Source organism: Lepisma saccharinum, unplaced genomic scaffold, assembly GCF_977018435.1.
Source record: "Lepisma saccharinum unplaced genomic scaffold, izLepSacc3.1 HAP1_SCAFFOLD_280, whole genome shotgun sequence".
NCBI classification, from domain to species: domain Eukaryota; kingdom Metazoa; phylum Arthropoda; class Insecta; order Zygentoma; family Lepismatidae; genus Lepisma; species Lepisma saccharinum.
Window position 1 is genome coordinate 197,727 of NW_028143032.1, and position 22,863 is coordinate 220,589.

Genomic DNA, 22,863 nt, shown 5'->3' on the forward strand with positions numbered 1-22,863 from the left:
GTAGTGAAATCCACGTGCACTTGACATATGGTTGTCAAAGGAAAACTGATCTTTCAGACCTTTTTTAAAAAGGTAAAGTGGTGTTCGAATCAGGACTCGAACTTTACTATTGGTGTTCACTCATCCATCCACAAGACCGAAATGTATAAAATAAACAATAGTTCGTTTCCTATGCATTAGTACTAGAATCTAGTGTTGTCTTGCCCATGAACGCATTTGTCGTATAGCTGGGAATGTAAGCACCTACATTAAGTGATATGGATTTACAACATGTACTATGTTACTATGCACACATGTAACCACGTGATATTTGGGAAATAGTTCCTTTTCTGTGTGTTTGTTCTGGTACTATTTTGCCCATGAACGCATTCGTCGTACAGTCAACGGCAAAGATAATGGTAAGCAAATTGTCCACCGCTATTTTCATTATTCTACATCCTGTGTTGTTTTAAGAAATGAAACTATGTAGGTTCCAAGCAGGCATTGTTCTCTACTTATTGACGTCATTATATCAATTTTAGATGCTTTTTTTTTCTTCTAGTCCCCAAAACCTTTGACGTTGCGTGCCTTGCTGAATGATGAAACTAGTTCTATTTTCCTTCCTATTTATTATCAATTATTTGTAAATTATTTCTGTCTTTTATACATTTCTTTCACATTTCCAGTTTTACTAAGTCGATACTTTTCCTTCACTAATTTATTTACATTCCTTCGTCTTGTGCTGCCATCTATGTTTCTTTTTCGAAACACCTTCCCATCTCGCGTTATTTAAATATCTGGTTTGTGACAATTCATTTTGAAACAAATAGCCACACACATTATCAAAATTAAGGTTTTGCTGCAACCCGGTTTGGCTCCGGCCCTGCTAATTTAACTTATCACTTAAGCGCTGTTGATTCGCCAGAGACATTGCATCACGTAACGTTCTGTTGTACCGATTGTCTCATAGACCAAACTGTTCAGAGTTCGAGCGAGGTTCACAGGAAACAACTCCAAATATCCGAGTCGTTCCAGAATTAGGAGCTCAGGAGGAAACAGTCCGAATCTCCGGCCGTAACTTGTGAAGGTTACAAAATCCTCCCCCGGCCGGAAATATCTAGAGTGGCAAGAGCACAATATGGCGCTGAAGATCAACACATTGCCTTCCTCGTTTGTTTGACATATATTTAGACAGCCCCCCCACCTTCTACGATTTGCACCAAAATGGTGCCAAACGTTAGTGCATCGTTTGTGCACGAATGTGCACGCAAAAATTTCGTTTGTGCACAAACGGAAAACACCAAAATTACCAGGTCAATTTGGGGGGGCTGTCTAAATGCCAGCCCCCCCACCGTCTCTGATTTTCACTAAAACGGTGCCAAACGTTAGTGCATCGTTTGTGCACGAATGTGCACGCAAAAATTTCGTTTGTGCACAATGGGAAATCCGAGATATTAACACCTTAACTTATGGGGTCAGCCCCCCCACCTCCTCCGATTTTCACCAAAATGGTGCCAAACGTTAGTGCATCGTTTGTGCACGAATGTGCACGCAAAAATTTCGTTTGTGCACAAGGGGAAATCCGAGATATTAACACCTTAACTTTTGGGGTCAGCCCCCCCACCTTCACCGATTTGCACCAAAATGGTGCCAAACGTTAGTGCATCGTTTGTGCACGAATGTGCACGCAAAAATTTCGTTTGTGCACAAGGGGAAATCCGAGATATTAACACCTTAACTTTTGGGGTCAGCCCCCCCACCTCCTCCGATTTTCACCAAAATGGTGCCAAACGTTAGTGCATCGTTTGTGCACGAATGTGCACGCAAAAATTTCGTTTGTGCACAAGGGGAAATCCGAGATATTAACACCTTAACTTTTGGGGTCAGCCCCCCCCACCTCCTCCGATTTTCACCAAAATGGTGCCAAACGTTAGTGCATCGTTTGTGCACGAATGTGCACGCAAAAATTTCGTTTGTGCACAAGGGGAAATCCGAGATATTAACACCTTAACTTTTGGGGTCAGCCCCCCCACCTTCACCCATTTGCACCAAAATGGTGCCAAACGTTAGTGCATCGTTTGTGCACGAATGTGCACGCAAAAATTTCGTTTGTGCACAAGGGGAAATCCGAGATATTAACACCTTAACTTTTGGGGTCAGCCCCCCCACCTCCTCCGATTTTCACCAAAATGGTGCCAAACGTTAGTGCATCGTTTGTGCACGAATGTGCACGCAAAAATTTCGTGTGTGCACAAGGGGAAATCCGAGATATTAACACCTTAACTTTTGGGGTCAGCCCCCCCCCACCTCCTCCGATTTTCACCAAAATGGTGCCAAACGTTAGTGCATCGTTTGTGCACGAATGTGCACGCAAAAATTTCGTTTGTGCACAAGGGGAAATCCGAGATATTAACACCTTAACTTTTGGGGTCAGCCCCCCCACCTCCTCCGATTTTCACCAAAATGGTGCCAAACGTTAGTGCATCGTTTGTGCACGAATGTGCACGCAAAAATTTCGTTTGTGCACAAGGGGAAATCCGAGATATTAACACCTTAACTTTTGGGGTCAGCCCCCCCCACCTCCTCCGATTTTCACCAAAATGGTGCCAAACGTTAGTGCATCGTTTGTGCACGAATGTGCACGCAAAAATTTCGTTTGTGCACAAGGGGAAATCCGAGATATTAACACCTTAACTTTTGGGGTCAGCCCCCCCACCTCCTCCGATTTTCACCAAAATGGTGCCAAACGTTAGTGCATCGTTTGTGCACGAATGTGCACGCAAAAATTTCGTGTGTGCACAAGGGGAAATCCGAGATATTAACACCTTAACTTTTGGGGTCAGCCCCCCCACCTCCTCCGATTTTCACCAAAATGGTGCCAAACGTTAGTGCATCGTTTGTGCACGAATGTGCACGCAAAAATTTCGTTTGTGCACAAGGGGAAATCCGAGATATTAACACCTTAACTTTTGGGGTCAGCCCCCCCACCTTCACCGATTTGCACCAAAATGGTGCCAAACGTTAGTGCATCGTTTGTGCACGAATGTGCACGCAAAAATTTCGTTTGTGCACAAGGGGAAATCCGAGATATTAACACCTTAACTTTTGGGGTCAGCCCCCCCACCTTCACCGATTTGCACCAAAATGGTGCCAAACGTTAGTGCATCGTTTGTGCACGAATGTGCACGCAAAAATTTCGTTTGTGCACAAGGGGAAATCCGAGATATTAACACCTTAACTTTTGGGGTCAGCCCCCCCACCTTCACCGATTTGCACCAAAATGGTGCCAAACGTTAGTGCATCGTTTGTGCACGAATGTGCACGCAAAAATTTCGTTTGTGCACAAGGGGAAATCCGAGATATTAACACCTTAACTTTTGGGGTCAGCCCCCCCACCTCCTCCGATTTTCACCAAAATGGTGCCAAACGTTAGTGCATCGTTTGTGCACGAAAGTGCACGCAAAAATTTCGTTTGTGCACAAGGGGAAATCCGAGATATTAACACCTTAACTTTTGGGGTCAGCCCCCCCCCCACCTTCACCGATTTGCACCAAAATGGTGCCAAACGTTAGTGCATCGTTTGTGCACGAATGTGCACGCAAAAATTTCGTTTGTGCACAAGGGGAAATCCGAGATATTAACACCTTAACTTTTGGGGTCAGCCCCCCACCTTCACCGATTTGCACCAAAATGGTGCCAAACGTTAGTGCATCGTTTGTGCACGAATGTGCACGCAAAAATTTTGTTTGTGCACAAGTGGAAATCCGAGATATTAACACCTTAACTTTTGGGGTCAGCCCCCCCCCACCTCCTCCGATTTTCACCAAAATGGTGCCAAACGTTAGTGCATCGTTTGTGCACGAATGTGCACGCAAAAATTTCGTTTGTGCACAAGGGGAAATCCGAGATATTAACACCTTAACTTTTGGGGTCAGCCACCCCCACCTCCTCCGATTTTCACCAAAATGGTGCCAAACGTTAGTGCATCGTTTGTGCACGAATGTGCACGCAAAAATTTCGTTTGTGCACAAGGGGAAATCCGAGATATTAACACCTTAACTTTTGGGGTCAGCCCCCCCCACCTTCACCGATTTGCACCAAAATGGTGCCAAACGTTAGTGCATCGTTTGTGCACGAATGTGCACGCAAAAATTTCGTTTGTGCACAAGGGGAAATCCGAGATATTAACACCTTAACTTTTGGGGTCAGCCCCCCCACCTCCTCCGATTTTCACCAAAATGGTGCCAAACGTTAGTGCATCGTTTGTGCACGAATGTGCACGCAAAAATTTCGTTTGTGCACAAGGGGAAATCCGAGATATCAACTCCTTAACTTTTGGGGTCAGCCCCCCCACCTTCACCGATTTTCACCAAAATGGTGCCAAACGTTAGTGCATCGTTTGTGCACGAATGTGCACGCAAAAATTTCGTTTGTGCACAAGGGGAAATCCGAGATATTAACACCTTAACTTTTGGGGTCAGCTTCCCCACCTTCACCGATTTGCACCAAAAGGGTGCCAAACGTTAGTGCATCGTTTGTGCACGAATGTGCACGCAAAAATTTCGTTTGTGCACAAGGGGAAATCCGAGATATTAACACCTTAACTTTTGGGGTCAGCCCCCCACCCCTCCGATTTTCACCAAAATGGTGCCAAACGTTAGTGCATCGTTTGTGCACGAATGTGCACGCAAAAATTTCGTTTGTGCACAAGGGGAAATCCGAGATATTAACACCTTAACTTTTGGGGTCAGCCCCCCCACCTCCTCCGATTTTGACCAAAATGGTGCCAAAAGCTAGTGCATCGTTTGTGACTTTGCGTACATCTATTCTATCTCATGTGTGCGATATGGAATACATGTGCAATGGGATTCATATGTATTACCGTGAAAATTGTCCATCACCATTTTGGTGCAATTTATTCGAGGCAATAAGAGCTTCGAGAAGTTTTAAAAAAAGTCCAAACAAACTGTTGACAACTTTTGCACGAGCACACACAATAATTCATTGCTTAAAATCACATAAGATATAAGATAAAAATTAATGAAGATGGTTATGGACAATTTGCACGGTTATATTCTTGGTACACTGTACCACGATATCTTTTCTCTTACGCCGGGCCCAGTGTTGGAGTGGTTAGAACATGGATAGACTACAGGGGTCTACGGTTCGAATCCTGGCTTGGGCATGGGCTTTTGGGAGTGTCCATTTATCAGTTTCATCATATCATCACTCATCCCCTTCTATTAGCCGAAAGTGTCTTAAGAGAGAAGTAAAATACACTAAATCATTTTTTCCTTTATGGAAACAATATGAAAAATCAATTTCAATAATGACGTCTATCCATGTGTACACCTACATATCCATACTTCCAGCAAGTAATACATTTTCCTGCTTGATTGAACCTGTACTCATATCAGTTAGCATGCTAGATCACTCTAGATGAAACTCATAATCCTAGAATTCTTCTACTTGTTTAGTAGCATAAATATTGGATCTACTCAAAGGTATATGCGTATGCTGTTATAAAAAAAAATATATCAAATCTAGTGTGATATATTGACATTACTTAGTTTGCAAACTGCAAGTATAATATGAAAGAATTTTATAATGATGATGACTGGAAGAATGATATGAAAGATTTCTTAATGAGATACACTAACAAAAAACGAAAAATTAACTGCATCAATGTAATAAATTTTATTCGTCTTTAACAACAATAATAAATGTTCAATTAACTTAAAATTGTAATATTGAATTGTATTTTATACATAATATGTGCCTATGTTTCAATTAGCACATTTTCCTCAACTACTTGATTCATATTTTTATATACCAGATTTAATTTGTAAATACAATACACTTATAATTTACATTAAAACTTTTTATTGATTACTATTTCTGAAGAATTTAATTCAAAATAAAAAAAAATATATGCATCAAGAAAATGAAAATAAGCAAGTTTCTATCCTTGTTTCTCTATCTTCAGATTATATGCTATAAACAAGAACTTGGCAATTCACAGCTGTTGATCTCTTGAAGTAAGTCTTCTCCTGGCGTAATCATCATATAACTAAACAGCTATTCTAAGGAGAGAATTCAGTATGATCCATAGTGACCAACACATTGATAATTATTCTGAGTAGTAGTATGCCTTTCTATACATATACTTGGCTTACACACACACACACACCATCACACACACACACACACACACACATATATATATAAATACATATATATATATATATAAATATATCTTTGTATCAACTCGCAGGTAGGAGCCCTTGTTGTTCTTCAAAATAATATTAAATCTAGTGTGTTACATGGACTGACTCGAAGAATTATATGAACGAATTTTATAATGAGATACACTAACAATAAACGAGAAATTCACTACACTAATATAATAATTTTTTACTCGATTTAAGCACAAATAATAAATGTTCAATTAACTTAAATTATAATATTAAAATGTGTTACATACATATTTGCATATACAGTACGTCCAATTCCTTGCGAGGCCGAGAGATCGGGAGAAGTCTGACGGGCACTGCTATCGGAGATGCCGACATTTTCGACCAGTAACGTTCCGCTTATTTTTATGGACATATCTTTAGCATGCAGATATTTATAGCACTAATCTGCGTTTTAAGAGTTGTTCAAAGTGATGCCCACCTACATTCACACATTCCTGCTTCAGGAGCAAAAGGAACAAGATTTTCCTTTCATCTACTTTGCAAATTATTAAAATAATGCGCAAAAGAAAATCAAGTGGCTCTAAGACAAAGTGATCGACACTATCTTATATAAATTATCTTTTTACTCGGTCTGAGCTCACCTTACATCGACAACCGTTCCATTCGTCCTTTGTAGCTGCAAAACAGGTCGCATAGAACAAATAAACAATATAGGTTAACTTACAAATCACAGTTATAAAGAATATTAAAAAGAAGAAAAAAGGTAAAGTGCCGCCTTGTGCTTAGCACCACGCCATGAAGGCGTAGCTATAGGGGGTGTGGGGGTAACACCTCACTTTCTTGACCGGTCGTGACTAGGGATGATGTGATCAGCATCACGCCCCTGACCGCTATACCCCAAGGGTTTCCCCCTGGTACCTAAGTCATTCGATGCTGGGTGGTCGCCCGGCCGCTTCCAACGCTAGAAACTTTTCGAGATTTGAACCGACCGGGGATCGAACCCGGGACCTTTAGCTTGGTAGAATAAAGAATATTAACCAGGAGGAATTCAAATAAGTCATTCATACCTCCCCCCCCACAAACACAAAGGTGAAGGGGCTGGCCCCAAAAGTTAAGGTGCTAATATCTCGGGTTTCCCGTTGTGCACAAACGAAATTTATGCGTGCACATTCGTGCACAAACGATGCACTAACGTTTGGCACCATTTTAGTGAAAATCGGAGAAGGTGGGGGGCTGACCCCAAAAGTTAAGGTGTTAATATCTCGGATTTCCCCTTGTGCACAAACGAAATTTTTGCGTGCACATTCGTGCACAAACGATGCACTAACGTTTGGCACCATTTTGGTGAAAATCGGAGGAGGTCGGGGGGCTGACCCCAAAAGTTAAGGTGTTAATATCTCGGATTTCCTCTTGTGCACAAACGAAATTTTTGCATGCACATTCGTGCACAAACGATGCACTAACGTTTGGCACCATTTTGGTGAAAATCGGAGGAGGTGGGGGGGCTGACCCCAAAAGTTAAGGTGTTAATATCTCGGATTTCCCCTTGTGCACAAACGAAATTTTTGCGTGCACATTCGTGCACAAACGATGCACTAACGTTTGGCACCATTTTGGTGAAAATCGGTGAAGGTGGGGGGGCTGACCCCAAAAGTTAAGGTGTTAATATCTCGGATTTCCCCTTGTGCACAAACGAAATTTTTGCGTGCACATTCGTGCACAAACGATGCACTAACGTTTGGCACCATTTTGGTGAAAATCGGAGGAGGTGGGGGGGCTGACCCCAAAAGTTAAGGTGTTAATATCTCGGATTTCCTCTTGTGCACAAACGAAATTTTTGCGTGCACATTCGTGCACAAACGATGCACTAACGTTTGGCACCATTTTGGTGCAAATCGGTGAAGGTGGGGGGGCTGACCCCAAAAGTTAAGGTGTTAATATCTCGGATTTCCCCTTGTGCACAAACGAAATTTTTGCGTGCACATTCGTGCACAAACGATGCACTAACGTTTGGCACCGTTTTAGTGAAAATCAGAGACGGTGGGGGGGCTGGCATTTAGACAGCCCCCCCAAATTGACTTGCTAATTTTGGTGTTTTCCGTTTGTGCACAAACGAAATTTTTGCGTGCACATTCGTGCACAAACGATGCACTAACGTTTGGCACCATTTTGGTGCAAATCGGTGAAGGTGGGGGGGCTGACCCCAAAAGTTAAGGTGTTAATATCTCGGATTTCCCCTTGTGCACAAACGAAATTTTTGCGTGCACATTCGTGCACAAACGATGCACTAACGTTTGGCACCGTTTTAGTGAAAATCAGAGACGGTGGGGGGACTGGCATTTAGACAGCCCCCCCAAATTGACTTGCTAATTTTGGTGTTTTCCGTTTGTGCACAAACGAAATTTTTGCGTGCACATTCGTGCACAAACGATGCACTAACGTTTGGCACCATTTTGGTGCAAATCGGAGAAGGTGGGGGGGCTGTCTAAATATACGTGTTTGTTTGCTCTGTCCGTCTGCCGGCAGATGAAGACGGATTGGCGTCGAAGAGGCTGCCAAAACCGCTGAGATTTTTTCAAGTTCGTCTGTTCGGAAAGTTTCCGTTTGCCGTAGATTCCCAGAAGCTCATTCACTTCTCGGTTTCATTGCCAATTTGTTTGCATTCTCTGTTTCCTGTTTACGAGCGAATGCAGTTATTGCTACATGATTTGTAGATGCGGACCTCCGTGCTGGAGTGATTATCGCAGCGCGCCACGACGCCAGGAGTTCCGGGTTCAAATCCCGAACTGTGGTTTTGTGAGGATATCTTAATCAATTTCATTATATCATCACTCATCCTCACCGCCGCGATAAACCAAAGGGAGCAAGAAAGCAACGCTACATAACAAATACCAATTCAAATCAAATCAGCGATATGTAGGAGAATGATATACGAGGGACAACATATGAGAGACTTTTTACTTCTACGAAAAAACAAGATATAATTTTGCAGACTAACGAGGCTCTGGCGCCTGAACCTACAGCCAGGATAATAATCTGTAGGAATTGTGTTGTGTCGTCCAAATGTGTTTGAGATCGTCCCTGCATTCGTTTCATCTGATTACCATTCGTCCTCATCTTCGCGATTAGCCAAAGTGGCAGAAATGCAAACTAAAATCAAAGGCTGCAACACTGCCATTTTAAAGATGGCGCCTCCTCCACACAGTAGCACCAGTGAATACCAGTGATTCCTTACTCTGTGAAAGCCTGAAACTTACAGAAAATCTCCGGCAAATGAAGAATCTAATACCTCTACGGATGCGTACCACACCAGTCAGTTTGTGAATGGAGGAAGAAAGTTCGACAATGGCCTCTCTCAGGTTGCACAAAGATGGGTAGAAAAAACGGAGTGTCTCCAATTTTTTTCACCTTAGCATCCAGATACACCTAGTGGGTTGCCAAATTTAGGTCTTCCTCGACTTTACAAATATTGGAGTTAACAATTTAATGTAAAATAACTGTTGATAACGTTATTTCTATTGTAAATAGTAACTCTGTTACAATTGCATCTACTTGCTTCTAAAAGTAACTAGTTACAATTATAATTCGTCAAAAAGCAACGGTTACTTGTAACGGTTACGAACTAGAATCTCCGAACACTGGTTAGACCAAACTTGGTAAAGATTCGCAAGAGTGACTTAAGACATTTTTTTTGGATCGAAATTCGGTGCAGCAAATTTATAATAAGGTATATTACTAGATATAAGCATTAGCTGCACCATCTATTAGTACTAAATCATTAACTATACGGACAGGATTTGGAGACAGACAATTTGGGTATGATATGCTAAGTATGACTAAAACATAACACAAGCATTTTCAAATTAAAAGATAATGAACATTATATTGAGTTTAAATTATTTCTTTGAAATTTAGCGCCATCTATTTTCGTAAATATAATGAGATTACTTTACATCACATGTTATTTACTATTATAGTATGTAGTAAATAACAAAACTTTCGTCTGAAGAAGCTATTTACCTGGTTACCTATTGACCTTCTCGCAACCTATCGCTCACCCTACTTGCAAGAAATTCAGCACAGCCACCTAAGCGCTTACGTAAGAGAGCAGCGTTCATGAAAGTTCATGAACTCACCCACTGGACCGCAGATGGTGACTGAATTTAGCAATTCAAACTGCGAGACACCGACGCTCGGACGAAACTAGTTCTCCACGTCCTTATGTAACTTGTATTTGCCTGTTCAGCACGTGTGGTTTTCCCCTCCAAGTGTGACCCTTGACAACAGTGAACGAACAATAACTCCTGACGGCTGATTTAGAGTCGTACTTGAACAAAAGCCCGTTCAAAGTCAAGCTAGGCTAATCGAGACTGCGTGTTGCACTTTAAAGTGAGATCTGAACTAGGGATGGCCAGATCCGGATAAAATTTTATCCGAGTTTCAAATATTTTGAAATCGGATATTCTGATGTAAGGATTAATCCGAATATCCGAATTGTGCGGATTATCCGGATATCCGACATGTGAGGATTATCCGGATATTCGGATTATACGGATTATCCGGATATCCGACATGTGAGGATTATCCGGATATTCGGATTATACGAATTATCCGGATATCCGTATTATCCGGATATCCGTATTATCCGGATATTCGGGTTATCCGCATATCCATACTAAATGGATATTCGGACTAGCAAGATATTCGGATTATCTGGATATCCGAATTATCAGGATTATCCGTTGCATCCGAAACGATATTGGATAATTTGAAAGCCGGATATCTGTTATCCGTATTTTATGGCCATACCTATGTGAACTAATGCAACGGGAACCTAACAGGGGACCTGTCGATTACAAGACCACAATGCCATCGGCGAAGTTCTTAAAATAAATTTATCAATTAATTCAGAATTACTAACTAACTAACTCTCTAGCCTTCTTAAAACCGAAGGTTCATGGCTGCATCATCTGAGCAAGATCTATATACTCTTTTCCATCCCTACCAATTTCCTTTAGGTCCATCTCAAAGTTGTCCCTACATCTTCGTCTTGGCCTTCCTACAGGTCTCTTACCATCAGGTTTCCAACAAGAAACCTGTAAACTCTTCTTTCCTCTCCCATTCGTGCCACATGACCTGATCACCTAAGTCTTCTTGATTTAATCATTCTAATAATATCTGGACATGAATACAAATTATGTAGTTCTAAATTATGTAACCTTCTCCACTCACCTGTCTCCTCATCCCTTTTAGGTTCAAATATTTTCCTAAGGATATTATTTTCAAATACTCTCAATTTATGTTCCTCTTTCAATGTAATGGACCAACTTTCGCATCCATATAATAATACAAACAAAATTACTGTTTTGTATATTTTAACTTTTAGTTTGTTAGATATTAAACGAGAAGCTTAATTCAGAATTATGTTTCGTATTGTATTTATGTACTCAATTTGCATATTTTACGTCGCTTATTTGTCTCCGAATGACATTCGCGGCGATGAGGATACTAGAATGATGAAGTCTCAAGAAGAAGCACAACGAATTCACTTGATCTGATTTAGCGTCGCTTGTCTGCCACTTTTCGCTAAACTTGTTTGGTTTCAATTTTAATTTCAAGTCCACTTCATGCACAGAGAGGCTAATCGCGACTGGGCCTACAGTTTAAAGTAGGATCCGAACCACGACGTGCCTCCACCGGCTATCGAACCCGGGACCACTTGATTATAAGACGACAACAATTCCACTTCGCCATCGGGGAGGCCCTGATGATATGATGAAGGAAAAATCACAAGGAACGCCCATACTGAGGTCTAGATTCGAACCTGCGACCACTGGAGTCGTTGCGCGCTCTGCTAACCATTCCACCACGGAGGTCGGCGCAAAGAAACTGATGTGGACATAAATGTGAAACACTGGCCTACGCAGAGGGCTAGAGCAGCTCCAAAAATTTTAGAAAATCATAATTTTCAAAAAAATAGTGAAAGAACTCAGGGAAAAACCAGAGTGTTTAATGCAAACTCACCTCAAAATAACCCCCGATGGCATGGTTTTGAGAGTGGAAAATTTTTAATATACGAAATATCTTATTGTGTATGACGCCCCCTAGAAAGCAGCTATCCACGCCCCCGGAAAATAATCCTGCGTACGCCAGTGATGTGGAGTATCGTTGTAGACAGCTGGATCGAGACTTCACAATTTATAAACCTTTTAATATCCAGAGCATCAGCTGATAAGGTGTAAGTACACTTGAGTCTTGAATGAAGATTGACGCGCGTTAACAACTTCGACCGAGCGATAACAAACGGATATCTCATTCTAAATCACGGCTTCTTTTAAGCAGTTATCCCCAGACACTGCTACGGCGAATGTAAACCCATCTAAAAACAAGTCCTTGATTCAGCTCCGAATGAAAGGACCGTGGAAAGTTTATTTCTGCGAGGAAGAAGAGGAGGAAGTTGATGAGTTTAGTCTGTGTTGCCCTTCTTCACCATTTCTTGTGAGCTCCAATGATACGCCCCGTCTATCACTCTTGATGTGGAAAATTCCTTCCCAGTTCCTTCTGCCTCAGTCGTTCAATTTTCAACCCCAAGCCAGAGAAGGGAACGTGGGTGATGCAATCAGTTGCTTGCCATGTAATCCTGCCCCTGCGTTGCCAAACTGTGGCTCTTTCGTCAAACACATCGTCGTCTTTATTCAGTGCCAAGTGTGTGTATCGTCATGACTGGGAGAACCGTGCACAACGAAAACTAGGCAATATTTAACGTTGTTGAACTTTTTGACGAAACAAAAGGAGCAACACGGGGTCACATCTAGCTGCTGACAGCTCTAAAGCTGGCCCTCTAAATCTTACCACTTGTAGTCTATTCAGAACCAAGTGGAACTGTAGGTTAGGAGTGCAAAGTTTAGAGCTATTAGCAATTAGTTTTATTGACTGTTAGCAGAGACCCAGAATAAACAAGTGTGTCTAGTTCGATAGAGATAATAAGGGTTTATTATTATCTCTCTCGAACTACACACTTGTTTATTCTGGGCCTCTGCTAACAGTCAATAAAACTAATTGCTAATAGCTCTAAACTTTGCACTCCTAACCTAACAATTCCTAACCTACAGTTCCAGAATTACTCGAATCTTTTTCTTATCTCAGTACAATTAATTTTGGCAAGGAGACAAAAATAACTTTGCTTTCAAGCAGTACATTTCTACTTTTGGATGAACTACATTAATTTTTTTATAAGTATATTACAAAGAAAATATACACAGTACGTAATGTTGCAAGGTGTAACACTGCTTCACGAATCTTCTGGTTGGTTAACAAGAATTTAAATGTAGTGCCATCTATCGGCAAATGTGACAACTGTTGACAAACTGCTTCCAGGATGTCCTGTATCATATGAATTAATTTGTTATTTAATTGTTGATAGAACAGATTCATGTCGTGGAAACGTGGTATATCTCTGTCTGCCGTGAATGTCAGCGTTTGCTTTCATACGGACGGAACGTTTTGAAGAATGTTCGCTTCTGTGAATACTGGTAAGGTGATAAGTCAAAAACCGATAAGGCCAGCTGCACACCGGATCCGACACGACGCGACTCAACACGACGATACACAAAGCGACACAAAGAGGCAAGACGAGTAGAAAGTAGATTTCCTTGTAAATATATTTCCTGTTTACACATGAATCCAGCAATAGATGAACCGCCTGCAAGAAAGGAGAAAGTTTAATTCGCGAACTGCAAACACATATACCAGCATTAAATATCAAACTGGCCTGAGGATTGTTTTCCTGTACAATTTAGAATACATTTTGTACACTACATTCTCTGTCCAAATACAAGATAATTTTCCATCCCCATCGCTGCAAACAGGTGTAAACGATCGCCATCAAGGAAGAGACTACAGGTCTGACTGACTGCATTTGTTTAGCAAATTGGAATAAATGAGTGGAGAGAGAGAGGTCCGTGCTCAGTTCTAAGCCAGGAGTGAGTTCGAGATTATTAGTCAGAGAAGGAGAGAGGAGTCTGGGCTCTCAGGCTCGGACGACAAACGGACACGTCGTTCTATTAACCGGATGCTTCAACTCTACGAAGGAACACTTCCACAGCGAGAGACAGGTATTTCCTTTCACCATGCTGATCCAGTCTGTAGGGTTTTAAACTCAAGTGTTGTGTTTTGCCATTATGTGAGTAGTTATTACCTCTCACACCTTACCATCAAGCTCACCCATGAGTAGTGAGTTGCTCTATAATCGAGGATGAATGATCAGTGAGCTACATCATCAAGTGTTCGATCCCATGTACCGTAAGGTTTGTTACGTTATGGTAACCAATCGAGGAATAATGAGTCAAGGCTTCGCTTGGACAAGAACGATTAGCTTCTCTGCATCAAGCTCCATATTTTACATTGACATATAAACCTACATATAATAGGCTATGTGCTGTCAAACTATACAGTGGTGAGTCACATTCAAGTGGTGCACTGAGGAGAAAGAATTCGCACATGCGCAGAGCGTTTTGTCGCATTGTGCTCCAGCGAGAGCAGATTCCACCGACGTTCACTGTTTTGTCGCAAACTGTCGCAACGTGACTCGAGGTGACCCATAAGAGCCCCAACAAAAATGACTCGTCGCGTCGCGTTGCGTCGCGTCTGATCCGGTGGGCGGATGACCTAAGTGCTGAGCGTTGATAAATGTTATTAGTGTTATTATAATGCCGCAGCATAGGTACACTTTACAACAAATAATTTTAATGTACGATCCCTATGTGGAAACAAAGTCATACAAAAGTGTGATTTTTAATTAAACTTTAAAATGTGCGACAGTACAAGGAAAACATTTTCAGCATCTTCTGTGACAAAAGTACGTAATTAGGCTACTTGTAATTGTGAAATGTGTTAACTAAAATGACTGAAATAAATCTACACACTGTCGCAGCAATCTCTGGAACAAGCAAACGAAAATAAGCCCGCAAGTAGTGACTCATGAAGGCTCGACCAATAGGGAAGTCAATGAATGAAGGGGAAAACGCGGCTGCAGCTTCTAGCCGTTTGCGGCCGCGCTCACTGCTTTGCTCCTCCCACTCGATTTCTCCCCTTCTCTACCGTTATGGGCAACTTGGTCCACAGATTCCCAAGATAGTGATATGCTCGAGTTGCGAGGGATTTCGCCGGCAAGCTGAGTGAATCTTTCCGCTATAAGGGCACACGTTCCAACGGCACAAAAATTAAATGAAGGCACTGTGTGTGACTTTTGAAAGCAATTTTTTCCCAATGCAAATGAGAGGATTGTTAGATGAAGAATGGCTTCCATTTGATTGTTGGCCTGCGAACCGGAAGGTGCAAATGTTTTCATGAAACTGTTGCAGCCAATTGCACTCAGCGCTCTCTGTATAATGCAGTGTTGCCTCCAACAATACATTATCCTGCATTGGGTACGGACGTCTGGGCAATCAATCCCCAATGTTACCGCCTCGCTAGAATCTCCGTAATTAGAGAAACAGCATGGAGGGGACAATGCCGCAGCCTCGTTGGGACACTGTCCCAATCCGCGTCCCGCTGGGATCCTCGCACGGGTTTGTTTCCAGCGGTTGAACGTCGCCTGCTTGTGACTGCGATAAATCTCGCATTACACACTGTTGTGAGAGTTGCTGTTGCGACTGGCCAATCTCATGGTTACTTGCACGCGTTGAGATGGCGCCACAATGCACTGTGAACAAAAGAAGATTCAAAATGCATGTTTTTTCCAAACAGCAAAATGTGTCCGGTCTCTAAAAGGTGCCATTTTAATGTCATAATGCCAAATTTGATAAAAACTTTGTGTGGGCTGAACTCAAGATTGTTATTTTAATTTTAAGCAACGAAACATGCAATACGTTGGCCGAGCATTTGTCATAAAATATGCCGATGTATCGGTATCGGAAATCATCTACTGTGTCAGCCAATACTTTCCCCTCATATCAGTTTTTCACGGGGTTCGCAAAAATGCCACGCGACACTTTCGCGGAGTTTAAATTATCCTGTAAATATGCAAAATTCAAACTTTATATTTATTTTGCACCAATTCTTCACGGAAAACTATATTTTGCGATTAGATGATATCTATTTTAATATTCTGATGTAATTCTTGAATTATTCTAAACCAAAAATCTTGGTAAATTAATGCATATAATTGGAGAAGAATATTCACACACCATATTGATCAATATTTTGAACAAACTTTAATTATTGCAAATTTTCGATAATTGGTATCGGTGGGAATCGGTAAGAGAGTCGGTATCGGTGGGAATCGGTAAGAAGATCGGTATCGGTGGGAATCGGTAAGAGCATCGGTATCGGTGGGAATCGGTAAGAAGATCGGTATCGGTGGAAATCGGTAAGAGCATCGGTATCGGTGGGAATCGGTAAGAAGATCGGTATCGGTGGGAATCGGTAAGAGCATAGGTATCGGTGGGAATCGGTAAGAAGATCGGTAACGGTGGGAATCGGTAAGAAGATCGGTATCGGTGGGAATCGGTAAGAGCATCGGTATCGGTGGGAATCGGTAAGAAGATCGGTATCGGTGGGAATCGGTAAGAGCATCGGTATCGGTGGGAATCGGTAAGAAGATCGGTATCGGTGGGAATCGGTAAGAGCATCGGTATCGGTGGGAATCGGTAAGAAGATCGGTATCGGTGGGAATCGGTAAGAGCATAGGTATCGGTGGGAATCGGTAAGAGGATCGGTAACGGTGGGAATCGGTAAGAAGATCGGTATCGGTGGGAATCGATAAGAGCATAGGTATCGGTGGGAATCGGTAAGAAGATCGGTAACGGTGGGAATCGGTAAGAAGATCGGCATCGGTGGGAATCGGTAAGAGCACAGGTATCGGTGGGAATCGGTAAGAAGATCGGTATCGGTGGGAATCGGTAAGAGCATCGGTATCAGTGGGAATCGGTAAGAAGATCGGTATCGGTGGGAATCGGTAAGAGCATCGGTATCGGTGGGAATCGGTAAGAAGATCGGTATCGGTTCAATGTGGTATCAGCTCAGCCCTATGTAAGATATTGAAAAATATCATAATGGATATGTAACAAATATTAAATGAGATTAGAGGCAAATTATTGGGATGGTTAGAACCACCACTGTGCTTATGCTCTAAGTGCTCATATTCTGTACGGAGAATCGTGGATCAATTGTTGTTTATTAAATTCTAGAAACGTTTATTTAAAAAAATGTTTCCTTTTTCGGGACATATTTTACCACCGAACCCAAGTATTAAAAAAATGCGGTAGATTGAAAATTGTTAGTTTATTTTGTTTCATGTAGAGGGGAGAACATTTGTTATGTTAATTCTGAATGCACAACGCATAACATAATACCTCATATTCATAACTGATAGAAGATGTTACAGCAAATTATTTCAGTTTAAAATTCTTCGTGTAAGTAACCTGATCTGAGAGTTAACGAAGTGAGTAACTTGCTCTCAAATTCAGAGAACCGTCAGTGAAATACAAAATAAAAATCATTATCTCGTATAATATAGAATTTTTTCTGTTATCGTTAAAATGAGAACATCATGTGCTCAAGTTTGCTTTACTACCGGTTTCTAAATGGATGTCTAAATGCAAATCATACATTTAGAATGTGTCTCCACATTTCGGTTATTTAAGACGCTTTTCTATCTCGTGTTAAAGCGCGACGACGGAGATGACTAATGAACTGTTGAAAGTATGTGATGGTGTAAACACATGACCGCAGGATTCGAACCTGGAACCTCTTACCTTCGTAACGATCCGGGAGCTACGTGTCAACTCAAATTTCAAGATTTTTCTCGAAGTTTCACAGAAACTAACCCAGCCCGACGGTATCGTCAAGATACAACGAATCAAAATTCCAATTTATTTTTTACCCTTACGTCACCCTTGCGGTTCTCAAAGGATTTAACCTTGAAAAGGTCGGACAGGAAATTGAACAGAATTCAGTGAATTATTCGATGAATAACATCAATCTCATCATTGAATTCTATTATACAGTTTGAATGAAGAGGTCAGATCCAATTTTCTTCTCACGTTAGAAGGAATTTTTAAAAAAAACGTAAAGACACGGTGACAAGTGACAGGCAATTCTAGTATTCTAATTTCGTTCTAATATAGTATTTAGGTCCATGATTTATTTTTTGAAAACATACAGATTTATTCATTTAACATGTAACTTGTATTTAGTAACCTACCCCTGTGGTACGTGGGAGCCTTGGGGTTTCAGGCTGCGCGCAACATGACCCGCCGCCATCTTGAAACGCATCGCCATATTGAATTTCTTGCATCGACCATTTCAAGGCCCAGTATCTCGAGAACCAGTGGACCGATTTTCATAGTTTTTGGTTTGATGTGCAGCTAATAGAGTTTAAAATCTCTATAAATGTTTTATATGGAAGAAAATATGAAGGGTTTATGTTTTATTCTAAGTTTTCAAAATTTTAACATTAGAAAGATTACATTTACTCAAATTTTATCATCGATTTCCGTGGCGGAGTGGTTACAGCGCGCTACGACGAGGTTTGAATACATGCCTCGGTGTTCTCGTCTTCGCGATTAGCCAAAAGTGTCAGAGAAGGGAAGTATTAGACACAGAGACAAGGCCAAGACTAGGTATTGCTCAAAAAGGATATGCCGAATACTGACCACACACGTGTAACTTTGAAACCTTGATACTACTGACTCAGCGTGAATGTTAGTTTGCTAAAAATTTGGTACACATTTCAATGAGCACACGTGGAGCATTTTTGCCCTTCTACCGGACCTTATAGTGTCTCCATCTGGTCTGGCAACCTTGCGATTGTCGAACCAACACGATTGCAACAAACAGTCTATTCTAACGAGATTCCGGCGCATTCGATTAACCTCCTTCTGAGCCCCCGACCTTGAAAGTTGGACGGGGGACATTTGACTCCGATCGGGGGACAATTACGCATTTGCAAATGTCCCCCGAGTCGGGAGGATTCTCGAAAATGACTTACCTATTCAAGGTGAATCGCTTGCCGACATTCAAATCGCTTCGTTTGCCAGCCTCGGACCTTTCTCGTCATTAGAAGAATAGCAATTAAGGCATAGAGCGAGTCAAATATTTTTATCCTGGTAGAGCGCGTTAAGGCCGTATATATACTGGACTTGGACTGTTCTCTTCCCCATAAATCCTGAGCAGGATGTGGGGGAGGGGGGGGGGACGAAAAACTAGCCAGGCTATTTTCTTATTTAGCGTCATTTTTGTGCCGCTTTTGGCTAATCGCGACGACGAGGATGAGTGAAAATCAGATAAAGTTGATGAAGGGACACACAACGACTTGACAATCAGTTATGAGCAAGATCTACTGTATTTGGCTTGTAAATAAACAATGTTTACTCTTCCATATCTCACAGTTACTAACTAATCTGCTCACACTTCCTTACTTCATCACACGTAATGAAAGGGTTGAAGGAAAAAAGAGCGACGGAAATAGTATAACGGTCAATATTGAGTGACAAGTAATTAATCTAATTGCCCGTTAGTATGAATTAATTGCAATTGGTAATATTAATATCCGTCGCGAATACAGGTGTCTAGCGAACTGCCTTAGCCAGCACTAGCTTGCTCAACCACAGTTTTCCGCCCGAATTCGGATTTACATGCATTCTTATGGGAATATCAAGAAAAATGCAACTTCTAAACCAATGGACCGAATTGGATGAGATTTTCACCAGCGGAAGAACACATCATGAAAGTACTGATTCCAAGATTGGAGCCTAATCAGAACAGAAATACGGGAGTTATGAATTATTAAAGATTCATCGCCGGATTGAAAGGGAGAAGCTACCCTACCGAGTTGTTCCTGCGTTTCGTGACTGAATACAAAAGAGGAAGAGTTAGCCTAATCTCTGCGCGAGGGGCTGCTGCCAGGGGTTAAGGACCTGAGTGAGCATTGACCAGGATAGGAGGACAACGGTCAAAGCACCAGAAACAATAAACAAGCACCTGATCATAGAGGGTACAGCGTCACTACGTTCAAATCTGGAATAAAAGGAATAGCGAGACACAGTTTTACACAGTTTTGCCTACAATCGCCACCGGAGTGTGAGCTACGCACGACCGAGCTGCGAGTTGCAAGCAGACTCGAGGTCTGGATTTGTTTTTCCACGAGTGAGTGTTTCAGAACCATGGAGTAGAGCAGAATATAGAACCAGGGGGTCGTCCTCCCCTTGCCGTCAACGCATCCGTGCACATACGTGTAGTTATGTGAGAATCACGCCAGACACGTCCACCTGTGTCAATCGTCCGAAACAACGTCCAAAGTAGTGAAAGTTAATAATATTTGATATCCATGTGAAACCGCGAATGGCTCATCGCGTATGTTCGTCTCATCGCCCAAGTCACGTATCTGTACTTACGAGTGACCGCGAAGAACTGACCTATTATTGCGCAAGTTGTCGTATGGAGTCGACAGTGGGCGTGTACCGTCCTGGACGTCCCTGCGAAGTGAACGAGTGAAGCCAGGATCCGAGGATGCCAGATGGAGCTGCCGACTGATCCACTTTCGTCAACCAGGATAACCGTGAAGTGCAACCCTGGAGTGCAGATGTCTTCCAGAATTGTAGGACCACTTTCACCCAACCCAGGTCAGAGGGAATGCAGCGAAGGTAAGATCCAACCATGTGCGTGTGTGAGAAAGATGACGACTATCTACCGCGAATCTGCGTGAAGCAAATCATTGCATAACTTAAATCAGTGCTATGGCATCCCTAGACATCTGTTTTCCGGCGGAGTAATCAAATGTTAAAGATGAGAGTTTATGTTAGCCGCAAACGATAGTTCATGAAATATATTTATTCCTTCAGAAAAGATAGAAGGGGTTCGCACAAGGAACAATTATTCACTTTATACTAAAAATCCTAATCGATAAATTGTAAAAGGCAATGTAGCCAAGACATAGCAAGAGTATGGTCAAAGTAGTAATTAATCTAACCTTTGTAATTGTCATATTGTCGCCATATGCCATGGAATGAGAGTATGAATGTGAGATCGAGTGAAAGAGGGCAAGATGTACTGTCTACTTATATGTGCTTTAATATATATGTATATTCAGAAACACCGTAGTATTATGTAACGTCATTTCAGGTATTTAAAATCAAATCCTCCTAGGTTTATTCTCGGTAACTCCGACTGTTAGGCACTTATCCTGACCGTATTATATTTCATGTAATGTTTAATTCGCCCAGCAGGTGAGGCGAGAGATTCTTCGATGTTGCGTTGCTAAGCTCAGTTCAGTTGAGTCAATTGAGTTAATTAGTTAGTTATTAAATTAGCAGCCCGTGACAATAGAGTGGGTATGAGAAGTATACCGAGAAAGAGATAAAGAGAATGGACAGAATAATGGGAGAAAGAAGAGAAAAATGGAAAAGGGTGAGAACAAAATAAGGAAAAATAAACTTAGAAAGAAAGCTAGCGAGGGAAAGAGAAATAAAGAGAACTAAAAAGATAAAGAAGGAATACGAGAGAGAGAGAGATTAACAGAAGAAAATAAAGAGGGGAAAGAGAATAAGAAAAACAAACGGAAAAAGAGGGAAAGATAGAAGAAAGAGGGAATGGGAAGAAGTAATAAGAAAAACGTAAAAGAGGAAGATAGGGGAAAGAAAAATAAATAAAAATGAAGGGACAATAATAGGGAAAGAAAGATTAAAGAGGGAGGGATAGATGGGAAAAGAAGGAAAACTAATAACATTAAGAGAGACAGGGGGAATGAACGAGGAAAAGAAAGAGGGGAACTGGAAAGAGAAACAATGAAAAAACTAAAAAAAACTAAGGAAAAGAGGTAGAGGATGTAAGAGGTAGACCAAGAAATAGACGGAATAAATAGAAAAAGATTAATGGAGAGAAAAAAGATGAGTACAATGAAGTGTGCAAGAGGAAGGAAGCGAGGAGAAAAGATAAGATTTCAAGTATTTTACGTCGCTTTTCCACCGATTTTAGCAAGTGGCGAAGATGAAAGTTGAATGATGTTAAGATGAAATATCTAAATAAACCCTGAATCCCAAACATATCAGCCTAGCTATGACCCTCTTCGGCTCCCAGTTTGAAAACATCCTTCCATTTTTTCCGTATCTGTCGACACGCCATCTACAGTGCCCTCTGTAGTCTGTTCGAAGCGCTCAAACTCGGTATAGGCCTAGAGGCGATAGAGACCATGAAGAAGCAAGTGCTGACGTACAAAAAAAGGGTTCAAATTTTCTTCACAAGGTTGAATGTGGCGCTGAAATCTGGTACATAGCATCATCACGGGAAATTCTTCGTGTGACCACTGTATTTTGCTTCCAAAGGGTCGTTCACGTTGACAGGGCGCATATTGTGCACTGCTCTTGTTACTTCAGCGCCACATTTGAATCTGGTGGTGAACATTGGAACTACTTTTCTCATCAGCATTCGCTTCCCCATGGTCTCCATAGACTTTATACGAAGTGTCGGCGCAATTCGTTTCCTCGACTGTGCTCCAGAGGGCTCTGAGCAGGGAAAATGTAATTTTAAGCGCCACATTTCCGCCTGGTGGTGAAAATTTGAACTAATGTTTTTCATCAGCATTCGCTTCCCCATGGTCTCCATAGTCCCTATGTGAAGTTTCACCGCGGTCAGTTTCTTCGGCCGCGCTCCACAGAGCTCTGAGCCAGGAAAATGTAATTTTAAGCGC

General features: G+C 41.7%; 1 pseudogene; it reads right to left on the minus strand.

The window, feature by feature from the left end:
- LOC145982647 (pyrokinin-1 receptor pseudogene) overlaps window positions 1-22,863 on the minus strand; it is a 164,303-nt pseudogene that overhangs the window by 131,869 nt on the left and 9,571 nt on the right.